The sequence below is a fragment of the Hemiscyllium ocellatum genome, chromosome 3, assembly GCF_020745735.1.
Source record: "Hemiscyllium ocellatum isolate sHemOce1 chromosome 3, sHemOce1.pat.X.cur, whole genome shotgun sequence".
NCBI classification, from domain to species: domain Eukaryota; kingdom Metazoa; phylum Chordata; class Chondrichthyes; order Orectolobiformes; family Hemiscylliidae; genus Hemiscyllium; species Hemiscyllium ocellatum.
Window position 1 is genome coordinate 58,548,239 of NC_083403.1, and position 14,358 is coordinate 58,562,596.

Below are 14,358 nucleotides of genomic sequence, written 5' to 3' on the forward strand. Positions count from 1 at the left end.
ATGTTAGGAGATTACAGTGTGATTTGGATAGGTTAGATGAGTAGTCAGATGCATGGCAGATGCAGTTTAATGTGGATAAATGTATGGTTATCCACTTTGGTGGCAAGAAAAGAAAGGCAGATTACTACCTAAATGGAATCAATTTAGGTAAAGGAGCAGTACTAAGGGATCTGGGTGTTCTTGTACACCAGTCAATGAAGGTAAGCATGCAGGTACAGCAGGTAGTGAAGAAGGCTAATAGCATGCTGGCCTTCATAACAAGAGGGATTGAGCCTAGAAGCAAAGAGGTTCTTCTGCAGCTGTACAGGGCCCTGGTGAGACCGCACCTGGAATATTGTGTGCAGTTCTGGTCTCCAAATTTGAGGAAAGACATTCTGGCTGTTGAGGGAGTGCAGCGTAGGTTCACGAGGTCAATTCCTGGAATGGTGGGACTACCTTACGCTGAAAGACTGGAGCAACTGGGCTTGTATATCCTTGAGTTTAGAAGACTGAGAGGGGATCTGATTGAGACGTATAAGATTATTAGAGGATTGGACACTCTGGAGGCAGGAAACATGTTTCCGCTGATGGGTGAGTCCCAAACCAGAGGACACAGCTTAAAAATACGGGGTAGACCATTTAGGACAGAGATGAGGAGAAACTTCTTCACCCAGAGTGTGTGGCTGTGTGGAATGTTCTGCCCCAGAGGGCAGTAGAGGCCCAGTCTCTGGATTCGTTTAAGAAAGAGTTGGATAAAGCTCTCAAGGATAGTGGAATCAAGGGTTATGGAGATAAGGCAGGAACAGGATACTGATTAAGGATGATCAGCCATGATCATATTGAATGGTGGTGTAGGCAGAATGGCCTACTCCTGCACCTATTGTCTATTATCTATTGTCTATATTGTCAATAAGGACATTGTTTATGTGCTTGTGCATTGAAAAATCAAACACCACTGCAAATACTGACACTTACCAACAGGTAGTGATGGACCTGACTCCACAGCTAGAAAACCATATTCCAGCATCACTGAAGAAACTGCACATGACAGGTGATACTAACAAAACAGATGGCCAAAAGAATGAAACCTGAAGGATCCAACACACCCAGTTTCTACAGATTAACAAAAAGTACACAATCTAGGCCCACATCCACCACCACCCAACCTCTTCACCTTCAACAATTATACCTACAAACAAATCAACGGGACATCCATGGGATCACCAATATCAGGATTCTTGGCAGATGCAAAGGTTGGAATGAGCAGCCCTCCTCACAATCCAACCCAAACTTTGGATCCACTGTGTGGATGACACCTTTGTCAACATGAAATAGAACAAATTAGAAGAAACCTATGAACACCTAAACAACATCCTTACTGGCATAAAGTTCACCAAAGAGGGAAGAGAACAACAACAGACTCCCCTTCCTTGGTGTCACAGATGAACAAAAAGTCACTTTAGAGTTGCAGACCAGTGTCTCTAGGAAGGTGACACACACAGACCAGGTACTCAACTACAGGAGCAATCATCCCAACACTCTCAGACGAAGTTGCATCTGGATATTATTTAAATGAGTCATAACACATGCAGCACCCAGGAACTATGAGATGCCAGAGAGAAACACCTGCATAACGCATTCAAGAATGACAGGTATCTGATAAGCACAGTCCGCAGATTCTTATACAGCAAACCTAAACAAGACAACAACATGCCCAGAGACTCTAGCCACACTACCATACATGAAAGACATCTCTAAGATAACGACCAGACAACTCTGGCATCAAGGCAGCCCACAAACTAACCAACACACAAACAGCACCTGATGGATCTAAAAGACCATGTACCAACAACCAGCAGAACTATCATATACAAAATACCATGCAAGGACTTCAACAAACATTACATCAGACAGATGGGCCGGAAACTAGCTACCAAGATACACGAGCACCAACTAGTCCCCAAAAGACGCAACCAATTATCACTAGTATTCTTATCAAAGGCAACAAGGGACACCAGTTCGACTGGGACAATACATCCATCATGGGACAGGCTAAACACAGACACACACACAGGAATCCCTAGAGTCCTGATATCCTATCAACAAACACATTGATTTGGACCCCATTTACCAACCTCTTAGAAAAAGAACTGGAAGTGATATCACCCACCACAACAGACCAAGACACACAAATAGAAAGTGGGACAGAACACCAGCACTTCTACAAAGGCTCACTGATCATATTATCTAGCATGATGAAACATTTGATAACAAATCTTCTAGCTCAGTGAGCAAACTTAAAGCCAAACACTAATCGCATCCCAAAATAACTAAATATTCAAGTAGCAAAAGGAAAAAAAGGAAATTAATACAATAATGATCACAAAAGAAAATGTGTGGGGGAATCTTATGAAGCTAAAGACCAATAAGTCCCTTGAACATGATGGGATGCATCCTAAGATATTAAAGGAAGTAGCTACAGGGAGGGATAATGGGTGCGTTGGTAGCAATCTTCAAGAAATACTTCGATTTTGGAAAATTCCCAAACGATTGGAAAACTGAAAATGAAGCACCTTAACTTAAAAAGGGAAGGAGACAAAAACAAGAAAATGATAGGCCAGTTATGTTAATGTTAATTGATAAAATATTAGAGTCTAGTATAAAGGATGTGATAGCAGAGCATTTAGAAATATGTAGAATGACTAAGCAGTGTCAGCATGGCTCCATGAAGGGGAAATCATACCTAATAAATTTACCAGAATTTTTTGAAAAGTAACAAGCAGAATACATAACGGAGAAGTATTTGATGTCATACGTTTGGATTTTCAGAAGGCACTTGATAAGGTTGCACATACAGAATCATAAAATACCAACAGTGCAGAAAGAGGAAATTCTGCCCATCAAGTCTGCTCTATCTACCATAGTCCATCGTTTACCATAGCTAATACAGCACCCTGTTCATCCCTGGTTACTAGGGGATAATTTAGCATGGACAATCCACCTAACCTCACATCTTTTGATTGTGGGAAGAAACCAGAGTACCCAGTGAAATCCATGTAGACAGGGGGAGAAACTCCTTACAGGTAGTCACCGAAAACTGGAATTGAAGCTATGTATGTGGAACTCTGAGGCAGCAGTGCTAGCCACTGTGCCACCAAGCTCCTCATAAAGAGGTTACCTAATACGATGAAAGCCCATGAAGAGGGAGATAGTAAAGCAACATGGATAGAGAATTGGCCGTCTAATAGATGACAGAGTTGAGATAAGCAAAGGGAATATTCAGGATGATGATCTGTAACTAGTAGTAGTGTGCTGAATGAGTTACAGGGCTAAATTATAGACAATATAGACGGTCCTGGTATAGAGCGATAGTTCTGTTCTCATGCCATCTCGCTTTACATGAGAATCGAGCAACAGCTGTCACATTTAAACTAATGGGGCCAGAATTATGTTATAGCCAATACAGATAAGAGAAGTTTGTGTTCTTCAAGTAACGGGCTAAAATCTTCAATACCATTAAAGCCAATCCAAATTCAAGAAACACGTGTTAGAGCAGTGCACAGCCTCGAGGCCATAGGGTGAGAAGGGAAAAATTTAAAAGGGACCTAAGAGGAAACTTTTTCACAGTGTGTGGTGAGTGTATGAGCTGCCAGAGGAAGTGGTGGAGGCTGGTACAATTTAAAAGGCATCTGGATGGGTATATGAATAGGAAGGATTTCAGGGGATATGGGCCAAGTGCTAGCAAATGGGACAAGATTCAGTTCGGATATCTGGTTGGCGTAGACAAGTTGGACCTAAAAGTCTGCTTCTGTGCTATACATCTCTATGAGTCTGAAACTGACTGTATACATTCATGATTTGGATGGAAATAGTGAATGTATTATAGCCATGTTTGCTTTCAGAGGAGACTACTGATTGGCGAGCACATGGGCCATGACTGGTACAGCCACAGTTAATTATGATTGACAGTTAACTGCCAAACTTTACTTTCATTTGAAAATTATCTTGTTAAATCTGATTAGTCAAGACTTTGTCCTCAGAAAAGCAGAGAACTACTGACTATTTCAGTTGAAAAAATTAAACAGCTCCTTATAAGAACACCTTCTAATCTCACATCCATCTATTAGGGCAAGGACAGCCACTACCTGTAAGCTTTGCTCTGTGCCACCCACTGCAGCCCTGCCTTCCTATCCCTCTTGTCATATTATTAAACATTCTAGTTTAAATATTTCTGTTCTAGCATGTTTACTCAAAAAGCTTTGGTTCACTTCACACCAACCTCACAGATGATCTTTCTTTTCCTCATCCATTAATATATTTTACTTGACGGCTCTATTTTGATCCTGCTCCTCGGATACTGCCTTACCTGCTGTGCTTTTCCAGCACCACTCTAATCTAGGCTCTGGTTTCCAACATCTGCAGTCCTCACTTTTGCATATTCTCCTACTTAATCTGTCAAACTATATCTCCTTGAGATAGACATATATCTATATCTCTTACGTCCAAATCGTTTAGCCAAAAGGAAAACCACATCTTATCAGTCTGAAATATGCTTACCTCTGGACCTAGTTTTTTCCAACCCCTAACCATATCATCCACACAATAATAAATGAAGACAGCAGGATATGTTGAGAGCAATGTTAGTAAGGTATGCAGAACCCATGGTTTCTCTTGGAAATATATCACTGTTCCTTCAGTGTTGCTATGTTAAAACCCTGCAACTCCCTAATTAGCACTGAGTCTAATTACAGCAAATGAATTACAGTTGTTCAAGAGGGCAGCTTACCAATACATTCAAGAGCAACTTGGGATGGGCAACAAATGTTGGCCTAGCCAGCGACACTGTCATTTCATGAATTTAAAATGTACTCAAAGGTCCCATAAGAGGGAGGAGCAAAAGGAGACCTTTCAGCCCATCATGTCTGCTCCACCACCTGATGAGACCATGGCTAATAATCTTCAACTCCACTTCCTGCCTTTTCTCCATAACCCCGATTCCCTTACTTATTAAAAATCTGTCTATCTATCTTAGCCTTGCTGGCCCAGCCTCAACAGCCCTCTGTGGTAAATAAATCCATAGATTCACAGCCCTCAAGAAGGGGCAGCACGGTGGCACAGTGGTTAGCACTGCTGCCTCACAGCGCCAGGGACCTGGGTTCAATTCCCGCCTCAGGCGACTGACTGTGTGGAGTTTGCACGTTCTCCCCGTGTCTGCGTGGGTTTCCTCCGGGTGCTCCGGTTTCCTCCCACAGACCAAAGATGTGCGGGTCAGGTGAATTGGCCATGTTAAATTGCCCGTAGTGTTAGGTAAGGGGTAAATGTAGGGGTATGGGTGGGTTGCGCTTCGGCGGGTCGGTGTGGACTTGTTGGGCCGAAGGGCCTGTTTCCACACTGTAAGTCTAATCTAAGTTTCTGCTCACCTCTGTGCTAAATGCATGACTCCCCCTTCTGTGATTATGCCCTCTGGTCCTAGACTCTCCCACAAGGTGAAATAACCTTTTCACATCTACTCTATGAAGTCCCTGAAGAATCTTTTAAGTTTCAATAAGATCTACTCTTATTCTTGTAAATTACAATGAGTACAGGCCCAACCTACTCAACCTCTCCTTTTCAGACAGTCCCTCTATATCTATACCCCTATCAGAACTGTCTGCCATACAATGTGGTGGACATGGGGTCATTGAGTAGTTTTAAGGAAGATGTAGATAAATACCTGAAATCAAGATAGATGGGAATGTACAATTCAAAACACAACACACTCACCAGGATCTGATTGAACAGTGGAGCAGGCTCCAGGGGCTAAATGGCCTACTCTTACTCGTCATTTGTATTTTCATATGTTCATAATTAGAATCTTGTATTATTGATATAACTCTGTTGAATCTCCACCAAAGCTTGCCCCCAGCTGTAATATCCTCCCTTGAAAGAAGTGCTCAGAATTATATGCAATGTGTGAAGTATAGTTTAATTAGTGTCTTGAATTAATTTAATATGGTATCTTTTCTCTTGACACCTTTGTGTAATATTCAGAACTTTCATTTCCCTTTATGTCCTTTACTACTAGTGTTCAAATTTTATCTTCACTGCTGTCCTGCCTCCTAATCCTTCTTCTCATATTATTAAACATCCTAATTTAAGTATTTCGGTTCGACCTTGTTTACTCAAAAAGCTTTGGTTCACTTTACACCAACTCCACATTTTTTTCTTTTCCTCACTCTTAATAATTTTTACTTTGGATTTAATTTTTTTATTGTTCTTTATTCCCCAATATCTTCAACTTGACTGCTCCATTTTGATCCATAATGAGCATTTCCCTACTTACTCTGTCAAACGTTATCTCCTTGAGATGGACAGATATGTATATCTCTTACATCCAAATTATTTAGCCAAAAGGAAAACCATATCCAATCAATCTAAAATACGTTTACCCCTAAACCTTGTTTTTCCAACCCCTAACCATATTGTTCCACACAATTACGATTGAGGAAGCAGGAGAGGTTGAGAGCATTCTTAATAAAGTATGGAGAACTCGTGGCTTCACTAAAACAGAGGCACAGAGGATAAGGAAAAGCAGGCAATAATAGAACTGTACAAAACACAAGTTTGATCTCAACTGCAGTATTCCAACTGGTTCTGGACACATACTTTAGCAAGCATGTGAAGCTATTGGACAGATTGAAGCAAATATTCAGGAAAATGGTCCAGTGTTGTAGAAGTTGCAACATGGGAAGGACATTTTTCACAAAACAACTGGTTAAAGGTCTACAAAGTTTAAAAATCACACAACACCAGGTTATAGTCCAACAGGTTTCATTGGAAGCACACGAGCTTTGGGCGTGCCGCTCCTTCATCAGGTAATAGTCCACTATTACCTGATGAAGGAGCCTTGCTCCGAAAGCTCGTGTGCTTCCAATTAAACCTGTTAGACTATAACCTGGTGTTGTGTGATTTTTAAACTTTTGTATACCCCAGTCCAACACCGGCATCCCCAAATCATGGTTAAAGGTCTGTAATTCACTACCTGAAAGTGATGTGGAGGTAGGATTCATGCCATTCAATAGGAAATTGGAATGTTACCTGAAAAAGAAGGATACGTGGGGTTGCAGAGAGGAGGAGGATACCTGAAATGGCACTAACTGCATTTCTCAAAGAAACAGCTCAGATATGATGTGCCAATTGGACTTATTCTAAGCTGTATCACTAAGTTATTCTTCAATAATTTTGACCTGATTTAGGAAGTGAGGAATTAAGTTATATTCTATTTGATTGTGTTTGGTGGTTAAACAATATATGAAAAGAAGAATATTTTTAATGACGAAGCTCAAAAGTTAGTTATTGATTTATGGTGTTATTGCTGAAGCTAATGCAAACGTAAGCAAATAAAATGCTTTCAGGTAAAAGGGATTCATTCAAAGACACAGCTGTGCTTTAAATTGGTTTAGTTTATAACTTGAAGTACATAGTTGACCTATATATTAATTCTGTATGGCTATTTTTAAAGCTATTTTTGTTACCTCATTTAATGCATTAACAGGTGAAGTTGCACATTTTTCTTTTATTTAAAGGATATTAAATGCCTTTGAAATTTTCCAGAATACTTTGTTATATCAGTTGAGGCATTTGGCAGTGATAATTAGTCACTGGGAGGTGACACTACATACTCTAAGCAGACACACATTATTAAGATAACGTAGCACTGGTAGAATAGAGATTTATAGAGTTGGTCACCTAAGAGGAACAAGCAGACACAGAAGGGAATGTGACTGACATTTCAAGAACAAAATCAGGAAATAGTCAGAAGAGCTGGGTATTCTGAAGTAGATGAACTGAAAGCTACTAATTTTGAGTATCATTACTCTTGTACTGGTTAGGATGAACATACCAATTTAAGTGATGCATACTTGTACTTGGAATGAGTCTTGTAACTAATCCATACCATTAATCTTTTATATTGGCTGTCAATTCAATCTATTTGTAATTGAAGTTAAAGTGACTAGCAACATATTTTAGCGTTGAACCATTTTATGGTTACATTCACTCTGACAGCACTTGCCTTCATGTTCAAGTACAGACATGGATTATAAAAGAAACAAACAATTCAGTCCATATTGGTACTTATGCTTCACTCAAGCTTTCGTCCATCCTTCCTCATGCAACTTTGTCAGAATGTTTATCTAGCCTCTCCTTATTTGCCTGAATTAATCTCCTGTTTGCAAGTTTTCTATTTACCTTCAGGAAAGAAGGTTCTTCTGAACTCCCTCTTGATGACTATTTAATATGCATAGACTTTAGTTTTACTTTTTGCTACAAAAAGCTGTCTCCTCTATCAAAACATTTCAATTTTAAAGATCAGTACCAACAAAAATGTAATCTGGTAATTCAGACATAACATTCAATGCATTCCATTTACTGCGACATTTTTTTCTGAGGAAGTAACATCGGTTATGTTACCAAGCATAAATTGCCCTTTGAAAATTAAGGCTAAGCAGGGATATTCAGGCCATGCCCAAGTATTAACCTATTTTATCTTATATAATGGGTTTCAGACATTTAACCAGATACATTATAGTCTTTAATTTCCTGGTTTATTTCTTTCCCTTTTCTTGAACATATCTTTAAAATTTGACACTCTTGGTCCCTAGGCACAGTTTCAATTTCCGAAGATTTATTTTGAAAATGTATGGTTAATAATTCATGTCTCACTGTTAATCCATTGACAATCACCATTATGACTTACAATATCTGTCTCTCTTTTCAGTAGCCAAAGTTGTACTAACTTCATCTATAATATAGAGCATTGAGATATCTATGCTAGCACCACAGCTTATTCCAAATTAAAAACACATTGAAGCTCATATTTTCCTATGAATGTGATGCTTTACCCTACCTAAAGTATTTTCCATGTGTAGCCAGTAATCAATGAAGAGAGGATTGTTAGTTCCCTTCACAGCATTAAAGTCTCCTCTACCACGTTATGAATCCTTCCCTCTAAACAGTAAACCGCAAATAACTTTGAGAAGATCAATTGTACCACTTACAAATTATCAATGCACTTGAAAATGGTAAACATGTCATCCTACTGATTACGGATTGTCCTTCAACCTCAAATGCAGCTATTCACACAAATATTTCCACATGTGAATTGCTTTCAGCAAGAACTGGCACCTATAAAGCAAGGTCTCCAATGCAAGTATAACGTGTTGAGGAGCATATGGGATGTTTCTGATCAGCCGCACCATTATCCCAGTAAATAAATCATCAGTCAATTAACAATCAGATTCTTACTTATTAAAAGCTGAACTGAAGCATTCAGGTATCAAAACTTGCTTCAGATTTTATTATTACAGGGATTCAAACCTCCGTCTCCTCACCAGTGGATCTACATAGCACCAGGAATTCTTTCACAAAATGTTCTTAAATACTTAACATATAGTAACACAAAAATAAAATGTGTTCCCAAAATAAAAGCAAGCCTCAAAGCCGGTAGAGAACTGGTCACTGGTGCCGAAACTAACAAAGTCAAATACCATGTAGCATTGCGTATTTAGGTGATGAGGATAAATAATTACCAACTAGCTCTAATAAAAGAAACCCATAATATTATAGATTTTTATGGAATACTACAATCAGCCATGAAGTTCTAACATGAAAGTAATGACCAAGTCAACTTAGTGTATTCTCTGATAAAATCCCATTAGATTTCCAACAGTGAAAATTCAACCACATACGTCTCTTAAATAATGCAACATTTTTCTGTATTGTTTTTGTGGTCTTGTAGAAGGTTCACATGTGGGGCTGGCGAGGATTTAAACAAAACCAGCAGAGGATAGGCAATTAAAGACATATTGAGACATAGGAAAGAAGAACAAGATGTATGTACATGTTTTGGAAAGCGAAGTATGCCATAATACATAGGAGCATTTAGAAAAGGACAAGAAATGCAAAGATAGAATTACTTTGTATGCATTTAAATGAACAAAAGTTGGTGAATAAAGTTGATGAGTTGACAAGCAGGAGCATTTGGGAATATTACTGCAATAACAGATGCTTAAAAAAAGCAAACTACATCTACAGACATTAGAAAAGGTGTTCAAAGATTAGAGAAGAAAACAAGTGAGCTGGGGTGATAGCAATGATTCGAGTAGACATTGTCAATTTGGAATTTCCTGGAGGGGGCAAGAGAAGTGTACTTCCAGCTCCTGTTCAGAAGCAAAAAAGGTAAGATCATGCTACGTAAGATATGAGAGAGAGAGAGGGAGAGAGAGAGAAACCAGATACATTTGCAAGAGCTGCACAGCAGTTAATCTGGGGGACTTTATTTAGCTAAGTAACAATTGGGATAGTGTTAGAGTAAAGGGTTAGGTGGAAAAGGAATTGCTGAGCCATGTTCATGGCGACCTTCTTGTTACTACATCCTGAACCCAACTAGAAAGAAGGCTGTGTTGGATCCGGTGCTGGGAAATGTGGGTCATACACCAAGTGTCTGTGAGGTAACATTTGAGTCAGAGTAATCATTCCAAGGTTTTAGATTAATTATGGAGAACAGCAAGGAGCTAATGCTGAACATCTAAATTGAAAAAGGTCAAATCTCAATGCAATTAGAAGGGATCTTGCTAGTGTAATATGGAACCAACAAGAAAAAATGCAATGTAATATTGAGTGATCTTGAAGCAAGATTTGCTCCAAATACAGGACAACCACATTCCAATAAGGGCAACAAATGCAGGAGCCTAAAATGGTGCTACTTGGATTACAGGGGACATGGATATTATAAATAAAAGAATGAAAAACAGATCAAATGCAATAGCTTGAGAGGTGAGGTGAAGAAGAAAATAAAACTGCCAAAGAGAAAATGGAAATAGAATAGCAGTCAATATAAAAAGGGTACCCAAAAATTCACCAGCTTATTCAATAAGCAGGTAGCAAGAGGTCAAATGGGTCTTTTTAGCATCAGCATGCTATCACTCCCTTAACCTGGTATTTGGGAAACAGCACATTATTTGTGATGTTTAACTGCTCCTACAAAACCTTCTGCCCATTTGTAAGACTATGGAAACCTTTATTAAGGCTGAATTTCCAAGCTTCACTTCCCTCTTTTTCCAATCATTCATTACACTGTCATTTTGTAACTCCACTCTGTTATTTAGAACATGATAGGTTTTCAGTTTAAATGATCACATTTGGAGGGAAATATAATGAGATCTACCATGGTAGGGAGTAGGTGCTGGCTAACCATGAGGTGGGCAGTATCTGATATGAATGGGGTAGGGAAGGGGAAATGGGGTCAGGAAGTTGGGGATATCTCGAAAAGTGTGGGACAGGTTGCAGAATCTGACACAAAACGGATTGAGTGCACGTGTATCGGTCTCTGTGTGGGCATGGTGGCGGTGGGGGATAGGGGTGTGTGTGTGTGTGTTTTATACGCATGCACAGCAGGGGGGTGGTGATTGACTGGACAAAATATGAGGTCTGCTTGATTCACCTCTTCCAGTCTCCCCACACTACAGGGAGAGGCTGAACAGGCTGGGGCTATTTTCGCTGGAGTGTCAGAGGCTAAGGGGTGACCTTTTAGAGGTTTACAAAATTATGAGGGGCATGGATAGGGTAAATAAGCAAAATCTTTTCCCTGGGGTCAGGGAGTCCAGAACTAGAGGGCGTAGGTTTAGAGTGAGAGGGGAAAGATACAAAAGAGACCTAAGGGGCAACTTTATCACACAGAGGTGATAAGTGTATGGAATGAGCTGCCAGAGGAAGTGGAGGAGGCTGGTACAATTGCAGCGTTTAAGAGGCATTTGGATGGGTACGAATAGGAAGGCTTTGGAGGGATATGGACCGGGTGCTGGCAGGTGGGACTAGATTGGGTTGGGATATCTGGTTGGCAGGGACAGGTTGGACCGAAGGGTCTGTTTCCATGCTGTACATCTCTATGACACTAAAGGGACATGCAGTATGTGACAATGAAACTGATAACTAGCCAAAAGCACTTGAGTAATGTGAAAGTTGAAGAGGGTAAAAACAATGACTGCAGATGCTGGAAACCAAATTTTGAATTAGTGGTGCTGGAAGAGGATAATAGTTCAGGCAGCATCGAAGGAGCAGCAAAATCGACGTTTCGGGCAAAGGCCCTTCCCGAAACGTCGATTTTGCTGCTCCTCGGATGCTGCCTGAACTGCTGTGCTCTTCCAGCACCACTAATTCAAAACACGAAAGTTGAAGAGGCTGAGATTGCTTTCTTTAAAGAAACGGTACAAGAGTGATATCATTCAAGAACTCAAGTTTCCTAAGGGTACAGATTTAATTAACTATCAATGTTATTGCTGTAAACTCTGGCTGAGGCTTAGAAGAGGAAATGTTGCAAAGTTTATATTAAACAGCCTTAGTGCTGAAGAACATTTAAAAGGCACTACTCAGGGAGGCAGACGAAGTGGAAAAATATATTTAAAAAAGAAGAAATGTGACAATTGTGAGGTGACTGTTCATAAATAAATGACTTTCTTTGAGGAACTTATATTTTCCCATCTTCCTTTGAAATAAATGTGCTTCTCAGAACACTGAAGGAGGCAAAGGAAGAGACTGCTGGAGCCTTGACCGAGATCTTTGTTTCCTCTTTAGCCACAGGTGAGATCCCATAAAACTGGAGAAAGCCCAATATGACTATGTTTTGTTTGAAGAAGGGCAACAGAGATAATCCAAACATCAAGAGTGCGGTGAACCTCATACAATTTGTTGGGGAATTATTGGAGAATATTCTTAAGACTGGGGTTTATTTGCATTTAGAAAAGTATGGATTTATTAAGGATAGTCAGTATGGCTTTATATGGAGCAGACCTTGTCTCACAAATATGATTGAGTTTTTTTGAGGAAGTGAAGACGATTGCTAAGGGTAGTGCAGTGAATATTATCTACATGGACATTAATAAGGCATTTGACAAGGCCCCTCATGGCAGGCTGGTCCTGAAGATTAAGTCTTTTGGGATCCATGGTGAGTTGATAAGTTGGATACAAAACTGGTTTGGTCATAGAAGACAGAGAATAGTTGTGGAGGGGTGCTTATCTGATTCCAGGTATACTCCACAAGGATATCTGCTGGAACCTCTGTTGTTGTAATATAAAGTGATTTGCATGAAAATATAAGTGGTCATATTCATAAGTTTGCAGACAACACGACAATCGGTGGAGTTATGGATAGTGAGGAAGGTTGTCAAAGGCTATGGAGGACATAGATCAGTTGGAAAGTTGGGCAGAGAAATGGCAGATGGACTTTAACATGGACAAGTGAGAGAAGATGCATTTTGAGAGATCAAATGCAAGAGCAGAGTACACAGTAGATAGCCCTTAGGAACATTAATATACAGAGGGATCTCCTGGCCCTGATGGGATACACCCTAGAGTTCTGAGAGAGGTGGCTGAGGAAATAGCGGAGGCATTGGTTGAGATCTTTCAAGAGTCACTGGAGTCAGGGAAGGTCCTGGATGATTGGAAGATCACTGTTGTAACCCCCTTGTTCAAGAAAGGATCAAGACAAAAGATAGAAAATTATAAGCCAATTAGCCTAACCTCGATTGTTGGTAAAATTCTAGAATCCATCATTAAGGATGAGGTTTCTAAATTCTTAGAAGAGCAGAGTCTGATTAGAACAAGTCAACATGGATTTAGTAAGGGGAGGTCATGCCTGACAAATCTGTTGGAATTCTTTGAAGAGGTGACAAGTAGGTTAGACCAGGGAAACCCAGTGGATGTGGTCTATCTAGACTTTCAAAAGGCATTTGATAAGGTGCCACATGGGAGGCTGCTGAGCAAGGTGAGGGCCCATGGTGTTCGAGGTGAGCTGCTGGGATGGATTGAGGATTGGCTGTCTAACAGAAGGCAGAGAGTTGGGATAAAAGGTTCTTTTTCGGAATGGCAGCCAGTGACGAGCGGTATCCCGTAGGGTTCAGTGTTGGGGCCACAGCTGTTCGCATTATATATTAATGATTTGGATGAAGGGACTGGGGGCATTCTAGCGAAGTTTGCAGATGATACGAAGTTAGGTGGACAAGCAGGTAGTACTGAGGAAGTGGGAAGGATCTAGACAGTTTGGGAGAGTGGTCCAGGAAATGGCTGATGGAATTCAACGTGAGCAAATGTGAGGTTTGCACTTTGGAAAAAAGAATAAAAGCATAGACTACTGTCTAAATGATGAGAAAATTCATAAAGCCAAAGTACAAAGGGATCTGGGAGTGCTAGTCAAGGATTCTCTAAAGGTAAACATGCAGGTTGAGTCCGTGATTAAGAAAGCGAATGCAATGTTGTCACTTATCTCAAGAGGGTTGGAACATAAAAGCAGCGATGTGCTACTGAGACTTTATAAAGCACTGGTTAGGCCCCATTTGGAGTAGT